This window comes from Myxine glutinosa, chromosome 3 (genome assembly GCF_964187855.1).
Source record: "Myxine glutinosa chromosome 3, kmMyxGlut1.1, whole genome shotgun sequence".
Taxonomy (NCBI): Eukaryota; Metazoa; Chordata; class Myxini; order Myxiniformes; family Myxinidae; genus Myxine; species Myxine glutinosa.
This window is the reverse complement of record NC_136263.1, coordinates 110,515,898-110,532,289: the sequence shown is the minus strand read 5'-3', so window position 1 is coordinate 110,532,289 and position 16,392 is coordinate 110,515,898. Positions and strand designations below refer to the sequence as shown.

At 45.6% G+C, this 16,392-nt stretch overlaps 1 protein-coding gene across 2 annotated transcripts in view; it reads left to right on the top strand.

Moving 5' to 3' along the window:
- Positions 1 to 6,774: 6,774 nt before the first annotated feature.
- SYT1 (synaptotagmin 1) overlaps positions 6,775 to 16,392 on the top strand; it is a 730,486-nt gene continuing 720,868 nt past the window's right edge. Inside the window, exon 1 of one of the 2 annotated variants that reach the window (XM_078774459.1) lies at positions 6,775 to 6,829. The gene's annotated coding sequence lies outside the window, so the exon portion shown is untranslated. The remainder of the gene's footprint in view (positions 6,830 to 16,392) is intronic. The other variant, XM_078774453.1, reaches the window with a different exon arrangement.

Here is a 16,392-nt window from a genome sequence, read left to right as displayed (position 1 = left end):
ACAGAAGGGGTAAGGTTAAACATATTTAAATAATATTTAAACAGAACCGTGAACAATCTTATATGCACAAAAAAAAGTTAGTGTTGGTTTGTAATTCGTGCAAACTTGTGTGTAGTTAATCGTTTTCTGTTCACACCGCATGCGTGGCCTGGTCTATCTGGGCTTCCCTCCACCCGTCGGTGTTTTGTGAATTTAAGTTCTTTCCTTCGCTGTATTGCTTGTTTCTCAGATTTTCACTTCTCCCCCTAACTTCCCCGAACATCTACCCTTTGTCTAACGTTTTAATACAGATTTTTTTTTGAATTTCCGTCTCTCTTCGTGGGCCCTGCCCACGTGTGCTGTTGTCTCGCCCCACCCCTTTATCTCCTTTTCTTCCCCCTCTTCCTTCCATCTCCAGCCGATACTCACCTTTCAAATTCTAGTGTCCACCATACTCTTTCAACCCTTTGCTCCTTCTTTCTAAAATCCACGCCCTCACTTCGGGGAAATTTCCCAGATTGTTTTTTTCACAGTTTTGTTTAATTTTATTTTTAAATATGTTTAAACTTTCTCCTGCAGTGTTTTATTCAGTGGTTTATTACAACATGCTGTTTTTCTTCTTATTTAAAAGGCTTTTTCCATTTCCTCATCAAATCATTCCATTTCAAAAAAAATTAAATCTCTTACAGTCCTTCCTTTCTACATTCTCTAAGTCTAAAATCACCTTCATTCCACCCCTCCTCTATCATTTTCAAATGGATCTCTGACTTGAAAATCACAATAAACCCAGTTTGTAATAAATGTTCGTTTTTCATGAATCATCCACTTTCTAAACTCCCCCCTCACACCTCCCCTCCTAAATTCCCCCTCGCCCCCCCCCCCACCAAAAGCTCCCCCCTACTATCTTTCTCCAATTCTCCCCCCTCCTCCCCTTCCTCCTCCTCAAACTGCCTTCTCCCCACTTCCTCTCCCTTACATCACATACCTCCACCTCCTCCAACCTTCTACGTTGCTCTGCCTCCCCCCTTAAACAATACCTCACAGTGCCTCATCCCATCACCATCAAACCTTTTGTCCTCCTCATCCTTCACTTTTTCCTGACTCTTCTGCAATCTCTGACACACAATCAACAGCTCTCCTTACCTCCTCCTCTTCTCCCTCATCTTACCCTACCCCCTTCCCTCCCCTGTCCTGTACCCGATACTCTCCCTCTCTCTTCCTTAATGGTATGGACCTCAAACATCCAGGGCCTTCGGTCAAACCTGATTGATCTCTCCATATAGGTTGCTTCTGACAAACCAGACGTAATCTGCTTAACAGAAACTTTCCTCATCAAGATGTCTCTGATTCTTTAATATCTCTTCCTGGTTACTCCCTCCTCAGGTATGATAGACCTGCTGAGCCTTTTCCTGGTGGTGGGGTTGCTATTTTTATCAAAAACTCTCTTCCTCACTCTCCTTGCACTGTCCTCTCTCCACCCCACCCCCAGGAGTACCTCTGGCTATGGCTTCCCCCTCTGCTCACACCTTTTGTTCATATGTGTTCTGTACCATCCTTCAAACAGTGATGACTCCATTTACATCTATCTCCCTGTCTGACAACATGGACCAACTTCTTTCCACTCATCCCAACTCTCTCTTCCTCATACAGTGCATTCAGAAAGTATTCAGACCCCGTTCACTTTTTTCACATTTTGTTATGTTGCAGCCTTATGCTGAAATCGTTCAAATTAATTTTTTCCCTCATCAATCTACACTCAATACCCCATAATGACAAAGAGAGCTTTGTCACTCGTTATTCGACAAGTACAGACCCCGTTCACCATCAGCCGATCACTGATTCAGGATTTTAGAAAGTTTTGCAGATTTATTACAAAGAAAAAATTGAAATATCACATTGACATAAGTATTCATACCCTTTGCTATGACACTTCAAATTTTGCTTATGTGCCTCCCATTTCTCTTGATCATCTTTGAGATGTTTCTACACCTTGATTGGAGTCCACCTGTGGTAAATTCATTTGATTGGACATGATTTGGAAAGGCACACACCTGTCTATATAAGGTCTCACAGCTGACAATGCATATCAGAGCACAAACCAAGCCATGAGGTCGAAGGAACTGCCTGCAGAGCTCAAAGACAGGATTGTGTCGAGGCACAGATCTGGGGAAGCCTACAAAAAAATCTCTGCTGCATTGAAGGTTCCCAAGAGCACAGTGGCCTCCATAATTCTTAAATGGAAGAAGTTTGGAACAACCAGGACTCTTCCTAGAGCTGGCCGCCCGGCCAAACTGAGCAATCGGGGGAGAAGGGCCTTGGTAAGAGAGGTGACCAAGAACCCGATGGCCACTCTGGCTGAGCGGCAGAGATCCTGTGTGGACATGGGAGAAACTTCCAGAAGGACAACCATCACTGCAACACTCCACCGATATGGCCTTTATGGCAGAGTGGCCAGATGGGGGGAAAAATCAGTGTGGATTGATGAGGGGAAAAATGAATTTAAACGATTTCAGCATGAGGCTGCAACATAACAAAATGTGAAAAAAGTGAAGGGGTCTAAATACTTTCTGAATGCACTGTATGTGGTGACTTCAAATCTCATCATGCCAGCTGGCTCAGTGTGGGTACTTCTCACACCAGCCATGGCGCCTCAGCAAAGGACTTCTGCGACTCACTGGGACTGACACAATACGTGTCAATTTCCCGACCTGAATCTCAGTCAATGGAGTATCTTCTCTTCTCGACTTGGTTATGACAAACTTCCCTGCAAATGTCTGCTGCTCTTCTTCTGCTCCAATCGGTTCTTCTGATCATTTGCTTGTTGAAGTGGACATCTCTCTGGCCATTCTCACAGAGCCTCCTCAGCACCGACAAGTCTGGCATTTCACTCAGGCCAAAAATGCATGGTCTTCAAGCAGCCATCTATCATCTGGACTGGTCTCTCATCTCTACTGCCTCTGACTTCAACTCTTTCTGGGAATTCTTCCAAAGTATACTGCTGTCTCTCATGCACAAATTTATCGCATCTGGTCTTCAGTTGTCATACCCCTTCTTCCCGTCCATGGTACACTGAAGCTTGTGGTGAGGCAGGTGCCATGAAACAACTTGCCTTTGCCTCATGGAAGGAAAATCCACTGGAAGGCAATCTCATTTTTTTCCCACAAAGTTCGGAACAAGTGTGTGTCTACCTTCAGGAGAGCAAGGAAACAATATCTCTCAACTCTCAAGACTGAACTCTCAAACCTGTCTCCCTCCTCCAAATGGCGCCTGGACAAATCTATTTCTGGTGTTTGTCTCCCTCCATCCCCTCACTTACCTCAAATGGCTACACAGCTGACACCGCACGTGAAAAAGCCGAATGCCTCAACTCTGTGTTTGCCTCAAAATCTTGTGTCCCAAACCCATCTCTCTCTCTCTGTATCCACCTTTCCCAGTCGAACCCAACTGCTCCTGGACTCTGTGTCCTTCTCTCCTGACAAGGTGGAGAAGTTTCTGTCAAACCTAGACTGATTCTGCAACTGGACCAGACGGCATCAGCCCACGGGTCCTAAAATCCTGCTCTGCCGCTCCATCTCACCCTCTCTCTGTTCTCTTCACCCTCTCTTTTGCTCAAGGTCGTCTGCCATCTGCTTGGAAATGAGCCAACATAACCGCTTTACACAAATAAGATGCTAAAACAGAAACTTGCAACTACAGACCAATCAGCCTTCTCCCAATCATCAGCATGGTCATGGAATCAATCATCGCATCTGACATCAAATCCTTCCTCTTCTCTAATGGCTTGATCTCGAATCATCAATGTGAATTCAGACCAGGTCATTCTGCTCTGTACATGCTGCTTCTGCTGTCTCAACAATGGATGGAGGTCCTCAATTCCAAACAGGAAATCGGTGCTGTCTCCATTGACATATCACGTGCCTTCGATACGGCCTGGCACCCAGCTCTGCTCACCAAACTCTTCTCCTATGGTATCCATGGAAATCTCCATGCATGGCTTGCAGACTTACTCTCTGGTCATAGTCAACGTGTGGCCCTGAATGGTTTTCTCTCATCTCCCCTTCCTGTTCAGGCTGGAGTTCCCGAAGGCAGTGTTCTGGGCGCTGTGCATTTTCTGGTCTTCATCAATGATCTGTCCGACTCTCTGGAAAATCCTCTCTATTCTTTGCTGATGACTCCACTCTCTGCGCTCTATACCTCATCCCTCTGATCGGCAGACTGCAGCCTCCTCACTCTCTGCAGACCTGGACAAAATCACAGACTGGTCAAACAAGTGGAACACGTCTTTCAATCCTGACAAATCTCACACTCTCACAATGTCTCTCTGAAAAGACCGAGTGGACAACCCTCCCATCTACCTTCTCAACAATCCTCTCCAAGATGTTCTGTCACTCAAGCTTTTGGGTCTCAATATCTGCCATGATCTTTCCTGGGAAAACTACATTTCCAAGCTGGCCTCCAAAGCCAGTCGCCGACTGGGCACCCTCCGTCGTGTAAAGACCTTCCATGGCACACCTGAGCTCCTCACCACTTACAAGGCTTTCATCCGCAGCTCAATGGAATACTGTTCTCCCCTCTGGGCTGGTGCTCCTGCCTCACACCTAGCTCGGCTTCACGCTGTTGAAACCAAAGCTTTCATAATCATTGGAATTTCCCGCGATGAAGCGAAGTCCAAAGGCTTTTCACTCGATCACCGCAAGCAGGTTGGTGGTCTTTCTGTCTTCTACCGACTTCTCTACAGCCTAGCTCCCCCAGCTCTGTCTGCGCTCTGTCCCCCAAATATTCCCACAGGTCACATAAGAACTTCCAACAACCCTCTTCTGGTGAAACTGCCAAAATCAAGACTCTCTGCTCGCCTTCACTCTTTCATTCCTCTTTTCTCCCGCCTCTGGAACAAACTCCCTCACTCTCTTCAATCCCACTCCTCCCTCCAGGTCTTTAAAACAGCTGTTCACCACCATCTCTTATCTTCCCCATCCAAACCCTGATCTTTTCTACCCCCGTTAATTCACCCCAGATGCACTTTTTTGAAATACCGACTTCTTTCCTGGAAGTCCTAGCAGTTTCCATGTGTTTTATACCTCTCCCACCCTCCCCCCCTCCATTCCCACAGATCTCCCGATGTCCCTGTTCTCTACTGTTGTACTTGTGTGCTTCCCTCTCTCCCCATCTTGTCCCCCGCTCCCTTTATTATATGTTTTATGTGTCCATTTGTTTTTTGTGATTAATGTTGGCTCTTACACGAGCCTTGGTTTTGTATCCCCAAAAAAAAAAAAAACCACGATCTTTTCTACCGTCGTTAACCCCCTGCCCCTATCTCACCCTCATCCCTATTTACAAATTACCAGTTTTACCTCCTGAAAGTTTTCGTCTGGACCCATCTTATCCACCCCAAGTATCCTCTCCTGCCCACCATTCCACCCCACACCCATTGTTTTTCCAAGTCTGCTTCCATATTAGCCATCATCTATGCTGTCGGTGTCCCCCCCCCCCCCCCCTCTTTGTTCTGTTGCTTTTGGCCAGTTGCATCCTGATCCCGTTCAGTGTACTAGTACTAGCTCTTCCACAAACCTCGATTATGTATACAAAAAAGTCCTTGGTTCAAATCCTACATGCTATCTTGATATATTTTCCTGTTCACAATTATCTAATTCTCATGGAGGACAAATATACTGTAATGCATTGGCGGAAAAGGACACTAGGAGACATCAGTGTACATTTCCATGGATTTGAAAGGTGCTTGATCATGGACAAATCAAAGAGCGCATTGCATGCTCAGGTGGGAATGCCAAACACAAGACACTGTCTCCTACCATCTGGTGTATGATTCATGCAAAGGTGCATCGATGTCTCTTCGTGTCTTTTCCCTTCTGCAGATTTATTTGTATCGAAGTCTTCCTTGAGGCAGTCTTCCTGACATGGCCTTTGAGTCCTTGGTGATGTAATATTGAAATGCGCATTTTTTCCAAGCAGCCTACTCACTTTCCTCCTCAAGCCAGTTTCAAATCGTTTGCATTTCAAGCTATCTATGTTCAGTGGATAAATAATCAAGCAGCATTAACGGTTCATTCCTTTCACTTTGGGAGCAGAGTCTATGTGGGCGGGACCAGGAGTTTTGTTTTGCATCCGAGTCGTTCCTCGCGCTATGAGCACATTGGAATCCTTGCTCCAAAAATGTGAATAATGTGTGATGGTGACTTCCATGATTAGGAGTTAGGAGCACTGGCCAGTGCACGAGGAATCAATTTTCGTGAGTTGCACAGAAACGCGGCAAGCAGAGGGCACTTCATGCTGCCACCGGAGGATGGATGGAGCGGAGTTGGTGGTGGCGTGGGAGAAGCCAAAGATCATTTCTTTGGAACTTCGCAGCTTTGGACACCGGCAGTGATTTGGGTCACTCTGCATAGCAATTGGTTTCGGCATCATATAGAAACATCAGAGCGAGGGAAACTTGTCCCTGGTTGCGCTTGAAATCCGGGCGCTCTGCAATAAGACGCGTTCGGAAGCAGCGCCCGCTTCCGGCGACTATTTAGGGCGGTTACGGTGCGGCAGCCCACACGGTCACGCCCCACGGATCATACGGTGTTGCAGAAACCTCCGGGAGCCCCAAATCGTTCGCCGATCCACCCCCTTCCTTCGACAGTTCCTCCGGGGCCACTGTGACCGCACGAGTCCACGGAGCTCTGCAGCCTGAAAGCGCTGCCGTCGCCCCCATCGCGGGGGAAGCCTCAGGGGCGCTGCAGTCCGCCAGCACCGCCCGCATCCTGACGTCAGCTTTCAGAACCCCCTGGCACGGACAGCTCCGAGAAGCGTGCTCTGCTCGGCGAGGCACGGAACTGCACGGTGAAGCACGGTAAGGCTGTAAACGTATGTGCCGAGCATTACGACACGGTTTCTGTGCTTTGCTCGTGATGCTGTGCGGGATCGCTGCGAGGCGGTAGAATGCCGAGCGCGGCGCGAATGAGCTGGGAAAAGCGAGGTGCCCACGCAGAGCCGAGTGCGGACTCAGGGTCACAAAGCGGAGGGAAAAAGAGAGCTCGGAGAGGGGGAGAAAGAGGGAGAAAGAGGGCGCGGCGTGGAGCAGTTGGTGCTTGGACACCGCGAATGTTCTCGGGGAAGGGAGCGAATAGAGCAAAAGCCACACAAGAACGGTCGTGGGATGTTCACACGGGCTTCGACCCGCAATATCACCCTCTTGCTGCCCGTACCCTCCACGCACAAACAAGAGCAAATTGGCCGCTTAGAGTCAAATGCTCGATGGTAAAGCGAATTAATGCGGCAAATTAACATTGGGCGCACGCGTAGTGCGCAGGTACGGGGGGAAACTCGCGCTCTTCAGCACTAACCCACGCCCTCACGACCCGTCACAAAACTGTTTGCTTTTTCTCCCAACTTCCCTCGAGCTCGTGGCTACGGAGAAAGCACGGGCTCTGTAAGTACGAGGACGTCAAGTGAGCCGGTCCGTGCTGCGATTGTCGCGCATACCCCGTGCTTGTAGATAGCGTGCAGGTGCAGGTGATGCGGCAGCCTCGTGGGACGCCGCGATTCCCATCTCGGAAACGCTAATCATGTTCCTGGCTTATAGCATGACCTGTGAAACGAATGTCGGACAATTCACAGTCGATGTACTCATTAAATGGTCGCCGGTCAACTGTGTAGGACGAAAGAGGTGGTGTTTTATATATATATATACATATATATATATATATATATATATATATATATATATATATATATATATATATATATATATATCATGAAGGATGTCTAAGGGCACTTCCCAGTGTTTTTCTTCACCGTTTGGTTTGTAGCATCATCTCAGCTGGGACATTGTTAAAATTAATTGGTGACAGTTCGAATTATTCCATAGGATGTGAGCCTCGATCGAGTTTGATGAGTGTACACTCCAGCACCCACAATAAGCATCCGCACAGTCAAACCGTCGCAACGTTTTCTGGAACCTCGTCGGTTTTGCGAACCTGAAGTAGCCTACACAAATGAAGTCCCGTTTGAGTGCGGACTTGTCCGCAGCTCGCCGGGTGCGTTTCGCCTGCAGCTCACGTCGGGCTGTCAGGGCAGAGTAACGGCGCCGCTCCGGTGGAAATGTGCGCACCGGTCCGCGCTAATCCGGGGCGGGGGACGACGCATGGAGGGAGCTCTGCGACTCGTGCCGGAGCCTCGTCTATCCGATGGCGCCGCTGCAGATGCATCTCTTGGCTACAGATTCGCTCTGGCGGCTCCTCCTGGTGGAAGTCTGCTTCCGTAGCAGCTACTCACTGCCGTGCTCTAATGAAAAAAAAGAAAAAAAAAGAAAGGAATCCCACTCACTTGTTCACTCTGCTGATCCTGTGCTTCTTTCATTATGATTTTTGCAATTGTTGTCTCATGCTCCTTTGTAGTGTTGCAGGTGCTCCGTCTGCTGTGCTTCCAGCATCGAATGATTGTGAAATGTCAAGAATTAAGCTGCGGTTCTGAGTTTCTTTTGCTGTTTACTTCCTTTGGTCAATTGTCACACTCTACTTGTCTTGTAATTTATCTATCATATTACATGTTCTGGTTGCTATCAATATATATATATATATATATATATATATATATATATATATATATATATATATATATATATATATATAGTAAGCAATTCTATTGATATTTTTTTTCTAATGTCATTCTTCCTGGATCTGCAGCGACTATAACTTTGATCGGTGTAGAAATGAGCAAATACACAAACAGTGAGGAGTGTATGTGAGAAAACTATATCCGGTATTCATCTAATGAATTTATAGATAATTTGACACAGAGGACATGCAGCCACACAGTGCATTCACATACCCACACTCTCCTGTGAAGCAATTGTTTGGACAGACAGACATTCTCGCGACACACAGACAAGCATGGACATAGAGTGTGTGAGGTTTCCTTCGTGGAGCACGTTTTGAGTCGAGGGAACAGCGGCCCTCTTGCGCGCGCACCCCTTTGATGCGCCATAAAGCGCCTTTCAAGGTCACTTTTGGGCGGCACGCCGAGAGCAGCCGCTTTTTTGCCTTCTCCCGCAGCTGGAAAATAATTGAACTGACAGCATGCCACTGCTCGGCCATTCATCACACATAGTCGTCATTAGAAAATTCCCTCGTCCGAACAAACGTCACGGAAGGAGCGCTTCAGTTTCAGGACATTTTGATGGAGGTTTTCATTCCTTTCCATCTCCAGCGAGAAGTGAGATCTTTATATAGAAAGTAATAATAATAGTCTCATATAAAGTGAGATGGAACAGAGAGCACGGAGGATGTGCTTTTATCTTTGAATCTCCCCAGGCATGTGTAGTCGGTTTCAGCATCTGGAGGTTTGTCGTCATGCGTCTCACTAAGTGGAAGCGAAAGGAGATATTTCGCGCAAATGGAAAAGCAAACGCCGTTGCTAGATTCCACATTAGGTGATATTGCAATCAATGCGCCACTATAAGGCTGTGACATTGACTCGGAAAGATGTTGGGTTTTTTGCTCCAATGCATTCACAGTCAAATCTCCTCGTACGTTTTGATCGTGCTTGCGCCCTCTGTTTGAAGCAGGTCACCTCCACGACCTGATGCGCATTGCTCCTGGACTTTCAGGGTGCATGGCTGTCCCACATCTACCGATTCGGGTATAAATAGGGTCGAGTTGGCAGTGATCCGCTTATACTTCTGCAGCTTATTCGGATTATGAGTCGGGCAGTTCCACTGCAGATCCCTGGGCCAAAAGAGAACATCTTGTGAGAAGGGCGACACGAGTTCGTGTCTCTACAGTCAAAACACGTCGTGCGGCTCCAGACGAGACAAGGGCAGTGAGTTACTGACGAGCAGACCATACGTATGCCCGGATAGCTGCACAATGATGTGGATAAATTTGGCGGGAGGCTGTGCCATTCTGGAGCTGTCATAGATACCCAGGTATCCGCTTGTCTCTGATCATCCAGAATGCGCAGGACATGCTGAGTGACGACATGGCACTCCACTGCATGAGGCTGTCTTCACTCATACGGATGGACAGTAAAAGTTATATGGTCGAGTTTCAGACAATCCTAAGTTTTTTTAAACATTTTCTCTGCATGTGATATTAAATTGCACAATCTGTACCGATGGTGCACAGTGGTGCACATTTGCACCGACGATATAATTGGCGCAATTTCTACTGCTCCAGCTGCCATTTAGAGCAGTTTTTTTTCAATGTCAAATGCAAACGAAGATCTTATGGAATATTGAGATTGATCAATTATTGTACATCGACGTGAGAAATCACATATAGGATCACCAGATTTTGTTTGAATTTTCTGGACACTCTTAGCCCAGTAGCTCGTAGTCCTTCAGCTATAGATTCACCACTGGGGCAAATGGAAAGTGCATCCACTGCGTCGCGAGCGAATGTATAGGGATGCGGACTTGAGATGAAACGATAAGTACACCAAGGGAAAGGCAGCAGAGTCTTATTTGTTATACTCTGCTGATCGCCCTTTGGCCAGAGAGGAAACACAGCTGATATAAAATCCATCTTCAAAGCCTCAGTCAACACGTCAGGGGAGTTTTCCACTGTGCCCACCTGTCTCTACTCAACAAGACCTCAATCTGCAGCAAGAAAGACAAAACACGTCCATTTCTTCTCCTATTTGTGTATTCTCTGACAATTTCTGAGTCCATCTGTATTCATCATTCCACTGGAGAATGGGAACTGCTTTCAGCAGTATACTATATGATCATGTGTGTTGGGATATCTCTTGAAACTCACCTGCTGTGTGTATGAGGGAAGTGGAGGGAATAATAGGAAAATGTTTTTTTTTTTCCTCTCTTTTTTCAATGAGATGGACTGAGAAATTGTCAAAAGTATCGAACACATCTGGAATCTAACACATCAACTAATGATAGATGTGTTAGATATGGAACAAGGATTTTTGGGAATCTCAACTACTTTTTGCAATATATATATATATATATATATATATATATATATATATATATATATATATATATATATATATATATATATATATATTTCAGTTAATTAGCCTCGGTTCAATTTTTGATCCCACTATAAATTCACATCATCCTGGTATTTTGCAGGCAAGGAGTTACCCAAGAAAGTGTGCCGTCCCTCGGATGGACGTTATAGGTTGAGTGTTTTTGGCGGTTATGCATGAGTCGGTGGATGTTAAAGATCCCAACGTGTTTGTGAAAGAGTAGACGAGTTGCCAGAACCCTGCCAAAAACCTTCATCGAGAAGGTAAAGCCAACGCACTCCGTGTAATCCTTGCTGTGGGGATCTTTTGGCAGCACTGAACCTGCCTTTCCGATGAGTACCATTTTTATATATATATATATATATATACTGAGACCACTACCATGTAACTATTTATATCAAATAGCATTCACTATTTTGCTGTATTGCTGCCGCTGTTTGTAAAACGTCAGGAGTCAAACAAATAAAGTTCCCCACAAACTGCCACTCTGCCTTGTTTATATGTTTGTCTTTACACAAAGCGCTTTAATTCTAGAGCAAATGATGCACCATGAAACGGTCTCTTTACACTCCAGCCAGTTGAAAATCATGCTTTTTTAGGCCAATGGTTGGCTGTGCTGAGCTCTTCTTTTCACTCCTCCAGCTAATTGAAAAGCATGTTCTTGTTGGCCACTGGCTGTGCTGAGCTCTTCTTTTCACTCCTCCAGCTAGTTGAAAAGCTTGCTCTTGTTGGCCACTGGTTGGCTTTGATGAGCTCTTCTTTTCACTCCTCCAGCTAGTTGAAAATCTGGCTCTTGTTGGCCACTGGTTGGCTGTGTTGAGCTCTTCTTTTCACTCCTCCAGCTAGTTGAAAAGCAGGCTCTTGTTGGCCACTGGTTGGCTGTGTTGAGCTCCTCTTTTCACTCCTCCAGCTCATTGAAAAGCATGCTCTTGTTGGCCACTGGTTGGATGTGTTGAGCTCTGCTTTTCACTCCTCCAGCTAGTTGAAAAGCTTGCTCTGGTTGGCCACTGGTTGGCTGTGTTGAGCTCTTCTTTTCACTTCTCCAGCTCGTTGAAAAGCATGCTCTTGTTGGCCACTGGCTGGCTGTGCTGAGCCCTTCTTTTCACTCCTCCAGCTAGTCGAAAAGCATGCTCTTGTTGGCAACTGGTCGGCTGTGTTGAGCTCTTCTTTTCACTTCTCCAGCTAGTTGAAAAGCTTGCCCTTGTTGACCACTGGCTGGCTGTGCTGAGCTCTTCTTTTCACTCCTCCAGCTATTTGAAAAGCTTGCCCTTGTTGGCCACTGGCTGGCTGTGCTGAGCTCTTCTTTTCACTCCTCCAGCTAATTGAAAAGCATGCTCTTGTTGGCCACTGGTTGGCTGTGCTGAGCTCTTCTTTTCACTCTTTCAGCTCGTTGAAAAGCATGCCCTTGTTGGCCACTGGTTGGCTGTGTTGAGCTTTGCTTTTCACTCCTCCAGCTAGTTGAAAAGCTTGCTCTTGTTGGCCACTGGTTGGCTGTGTTGAGCTCTTCTTTTCACTCCTCCAGCTATTTGAAAAGCTTGCTCTTGTTGGCCACTGGTTGGCTGTGTTGAGCTCTGCTTTTCACTCTTACAGCTAGTTGAAAAGCTTGCTTTTGTTGGCCACTGGTTGGCTCTGTTGGGCTCTTCTTTTCACTCCTCCAGCCAGTTGAAATGCATGCTCTTGTTGGCCACTGGTTGGCTGTGTTGAGCTCTTCTTTTCACTCCTCCAGCTATTTGAAAAGCTTGCTCTTGTTGGCCACTGGTTGGCTGTGTTGAGCTCTCTTTTGACTCCTCCAGCTAATTGAAAAGCATGCTCTTGTTTGCCACTGGTTGGCTGTGTTGAGCTCTTCTTTTCACTCCTCCAGCTATTTGAAAAGCTTGCTCTTGTTGGCCACTGGTTGGCTGTGTTGAGCTCTTCTTTTCACTCCTACAGCTAGTTGAAAAGCATGCTCTTGTTGGCCACTGGTTGGCTGTGTTGAGCTCTTCTTTTCACTCCTCCAGCTAGTTGAAAAGCTTGCTCTTGTTGGCCACTGGTTGGCTGTGTTGAGCTCTTCTTTTCACTGGTCCCGCTAGTTGAAAAGCTTGCTCTTGTTGGCAACTGGTTGGCTGTGTTGAGCTCTTCTTTTCACTCCTCCAGATAGTTGAAAAGCATGCTCTTGTTCACCATTGCCTGGCTGAGTTGAGCTCAAACAGTCGAATCTTACTATAATTCACCAAATGTCCGTCCGTCTGTCTGTCTGTCTGTCTGTTCGAAGGTACTGTAAAAACTGCTGAACCGATCGCAACAATATTTTGGGTGGATAATCCTGGGATCTCCAGGAGTAAAATAGACTATTTAGTTTTCCCAATTTCAGCTTTAGTCTCCAGAATTCTCAGGTTTGGACTCCTGCATAACATTCGCGTTCGCATAACGTTCATTGTGACGATGTTTTCATTGTGACGATGTTGTTTTCCCGGGTGCCGCACAAACGGCTGCACAGATCGCTGCACAGCTGCACCGATCAAACTCGGTGACCTTGGACAAAGAGCTTTTATAAGGACACGGGTTGAATCCCTGCTTGAGAGAATTCTAACCCATTTCAACTGAAGGAAACACGTATCGGGAGTACATACGACATAGTGATTGTGAACACGATTGTCGATCACGATTCACGATCACGATCATCACGATCAGGTGTATCGATCACTGTGGGACATTTGGTGAATGTTTATTTCAAATGGATCACTGTGGGACAAAATTTCAAATTTGGATCAAATGTAAGATACTGTTTAGATTTTGATGATTTGCGTGTGATATGGTTTAACGGATGTTTATTTGAATCGTTTAAAATAAAATAAAAAGCCTTCAATTTCTGATATTTTACCTTTTCACTTGGGCCTCCCAATTGAAGCTCTGCCAGTCGTGCGGGTACCGTTGCTAGTCTTACTAATTGTACAACTCAAAAGGCGATGCTTAATCAGTTTTCCTCATTCGAGCAGAGCAACCACTGTAATAGGCACAACAAGACAAGACACAATTACTGTAATAAAACAATGCCAATGGCCTCCTCACACTCATTTATATGTAAAACAATTGTCAAGCGATTAGTCATGCGATCTGATATGCACATTTATGTCGACATGGACTATGTAACACTGCAATAGTGTAACACCATCATCACTAACCTCCATAATGCAGCGTTTAAAAAAAAAATTCCCTGACATAAGAGTAGTTTTCATTTAGAGTTTTACACAGGTGGAAATTTTTAGTTTTCCACTAGTGGAATTTAAATATATATATATAATCGTCGATTTTTGTAAATTGTGAAGCCTCTTAACGCACCATAGACACCCCACCCACACATATTTACCTCCAGCACTGAAGGTGTATGGAGGTTATGTTTTCACCCCTGTCTGTTTGTCTGTCCGTTTGTCTATTTGTGTATTTCTTTTGAACAGGATATCTGAAAAAGTTGTGGGTGGATTCGGACGAAATTTGGTGGAGAGGTTGGATATGTGACAATGACGAAATGATTCGATTTCGGTGAAGATCCGGATCTGGATCTGAGAATTTATTTGAGTGATTCTTCACCATTGAGAGATTGAGCGATATACAATACAGCACGATATCTCAAAAAGTTGTGGATTGATTCGTACGAAACTTGGGGATGAGTTGGCTGGGTGTCAAGAACAAGCCGATTCGATTTTGGTTCAGGTCCGAATCCAGATCCGACCTATCAGTGGATACAAAACGTGCACTCTTCAGCCTAACGGAGGTATGCTCTCCACCGAGTGCCGTTCTCGTTCAATATTGAATGGTGTAATCAACAGAAGGTCGATCTGGTATTAGTCTTTTAAAGTTACAAGTATCTCTAACAAGTACGGTACATTGCCCAGCTAACACAACACCGTTTGGCCAACGTTGGAGCAACGTCAGCACTTTCGTTGGACCAACGTCGAAAACTATAGCCGAGCCAACATCGCCCCGACGAAGTTATGTCCCAGGCGACTATATGGGGGCCGACCGTTGAAGGGAGGGTGGCACAACGTTGAACCAACGTTAGACAGACGTTGGTCACACGTTGGAATGAAGTGTTGGCCCAATGTTAATCAGACGTTGGAAAGCATCCCTTTTTAGGGCCCACTATTTTATAGGTCCATTTATCCATTTGTTCATCAATATTACCAACTACAGCACCGTTTTAAAGATGCAGAGTGCAGTGGTATCATGTCTCAACATAACATGGTAACTCTGTCCTTTCCTCACCTGCCACATGAGCGAGATACTCTTTTTATAGGCCTGTATGTTCGCTTCGAAGCTGTCTAGCCTGGGTTCGAATCCCAACTCAGCTATAAACTGTCATCCTGGTGTTTCACATGCATGGCAATTCATCAACTTGTTGCCATCCCTTCGATGGACGTTGTCAGACGACACGTCTGCAAGCACTATAGACCTTATTGGCCGTTAAAATGTCCCCAAGTGTCTTCTTTTCTTTTTTTAATTCTGCAAGTTATCTCCGGCACCCTAAACAAATTATTGCCGAAATCACCTTCAGTTGAATGAGTCAGACCTGTCCAGCCGGTTCATAGACGCTTCGGGCCAAATAATTGAAGTGGTAGTAGTAGTAGTAGTGGTAGTAGTAGTAGTAGTAGTAGTAGTGGTAGTAGTATTTGTAGTAGTAGTAGTAGTAGTAGTAGTAGTAGTAGTAGTAGTAGTAGTAGTATTAATCATAGTAGTGGTGAAATGTTGCACACATTATTTCTAAGACCTCGTCTAAATTGCAAAGGAGTCGTTCCTTTTTTCTTCTTCTTTTTTTTCTCAGAAAATATACGAAATGGCTCATATTTCTAAAAGCCTTATGAATTTTACAGAAACCTCCATAATTAGGAGTTATAAGTTATGAGACCGTTTCAATAAAATGGCACTCGGGCTGATTGGCTTCGGAGCGGTGCCCTGCACTGTTCGGAGGAGTAAACCCTCGCAGGGTCATCATGCAGGACAGAAAGAGACACAACTAGTGAAGCTTTTTCAAGGTGTTGAAGTAAAAGAGATCGAGCAGACAATGTGTGTGATAATAAAAAGTGGATGTAGGAACACTAAGGTATATGTTATTGTCTCCAAATGAAACCGTCAGCACGGATAAGACAGGTAAAGAAGTGAGGCTGAGAATGCAGATGGAAGCCATCCCTGACCATGGTGTCGTGCTAAACATGGTGTTTAACATTACCTGCTGGACATTCCACGAAGGTATCACCAGCAAGTTCCAAATTCCTGCTACCTTCAGTTTGGCCAACTACCAGTTGGCCTGGCCATCCAGTTCGTGAAAGACTTGCGCTTAATTTTTTTTTATTAAAAACCCTTCTCCGAGCGAGCCCACAATAAGGTGCGAATAATTGAAGAAGTAGTAGGTGGAGGAGATGCAGATACGAATGTAAATGTTTCCACCACACT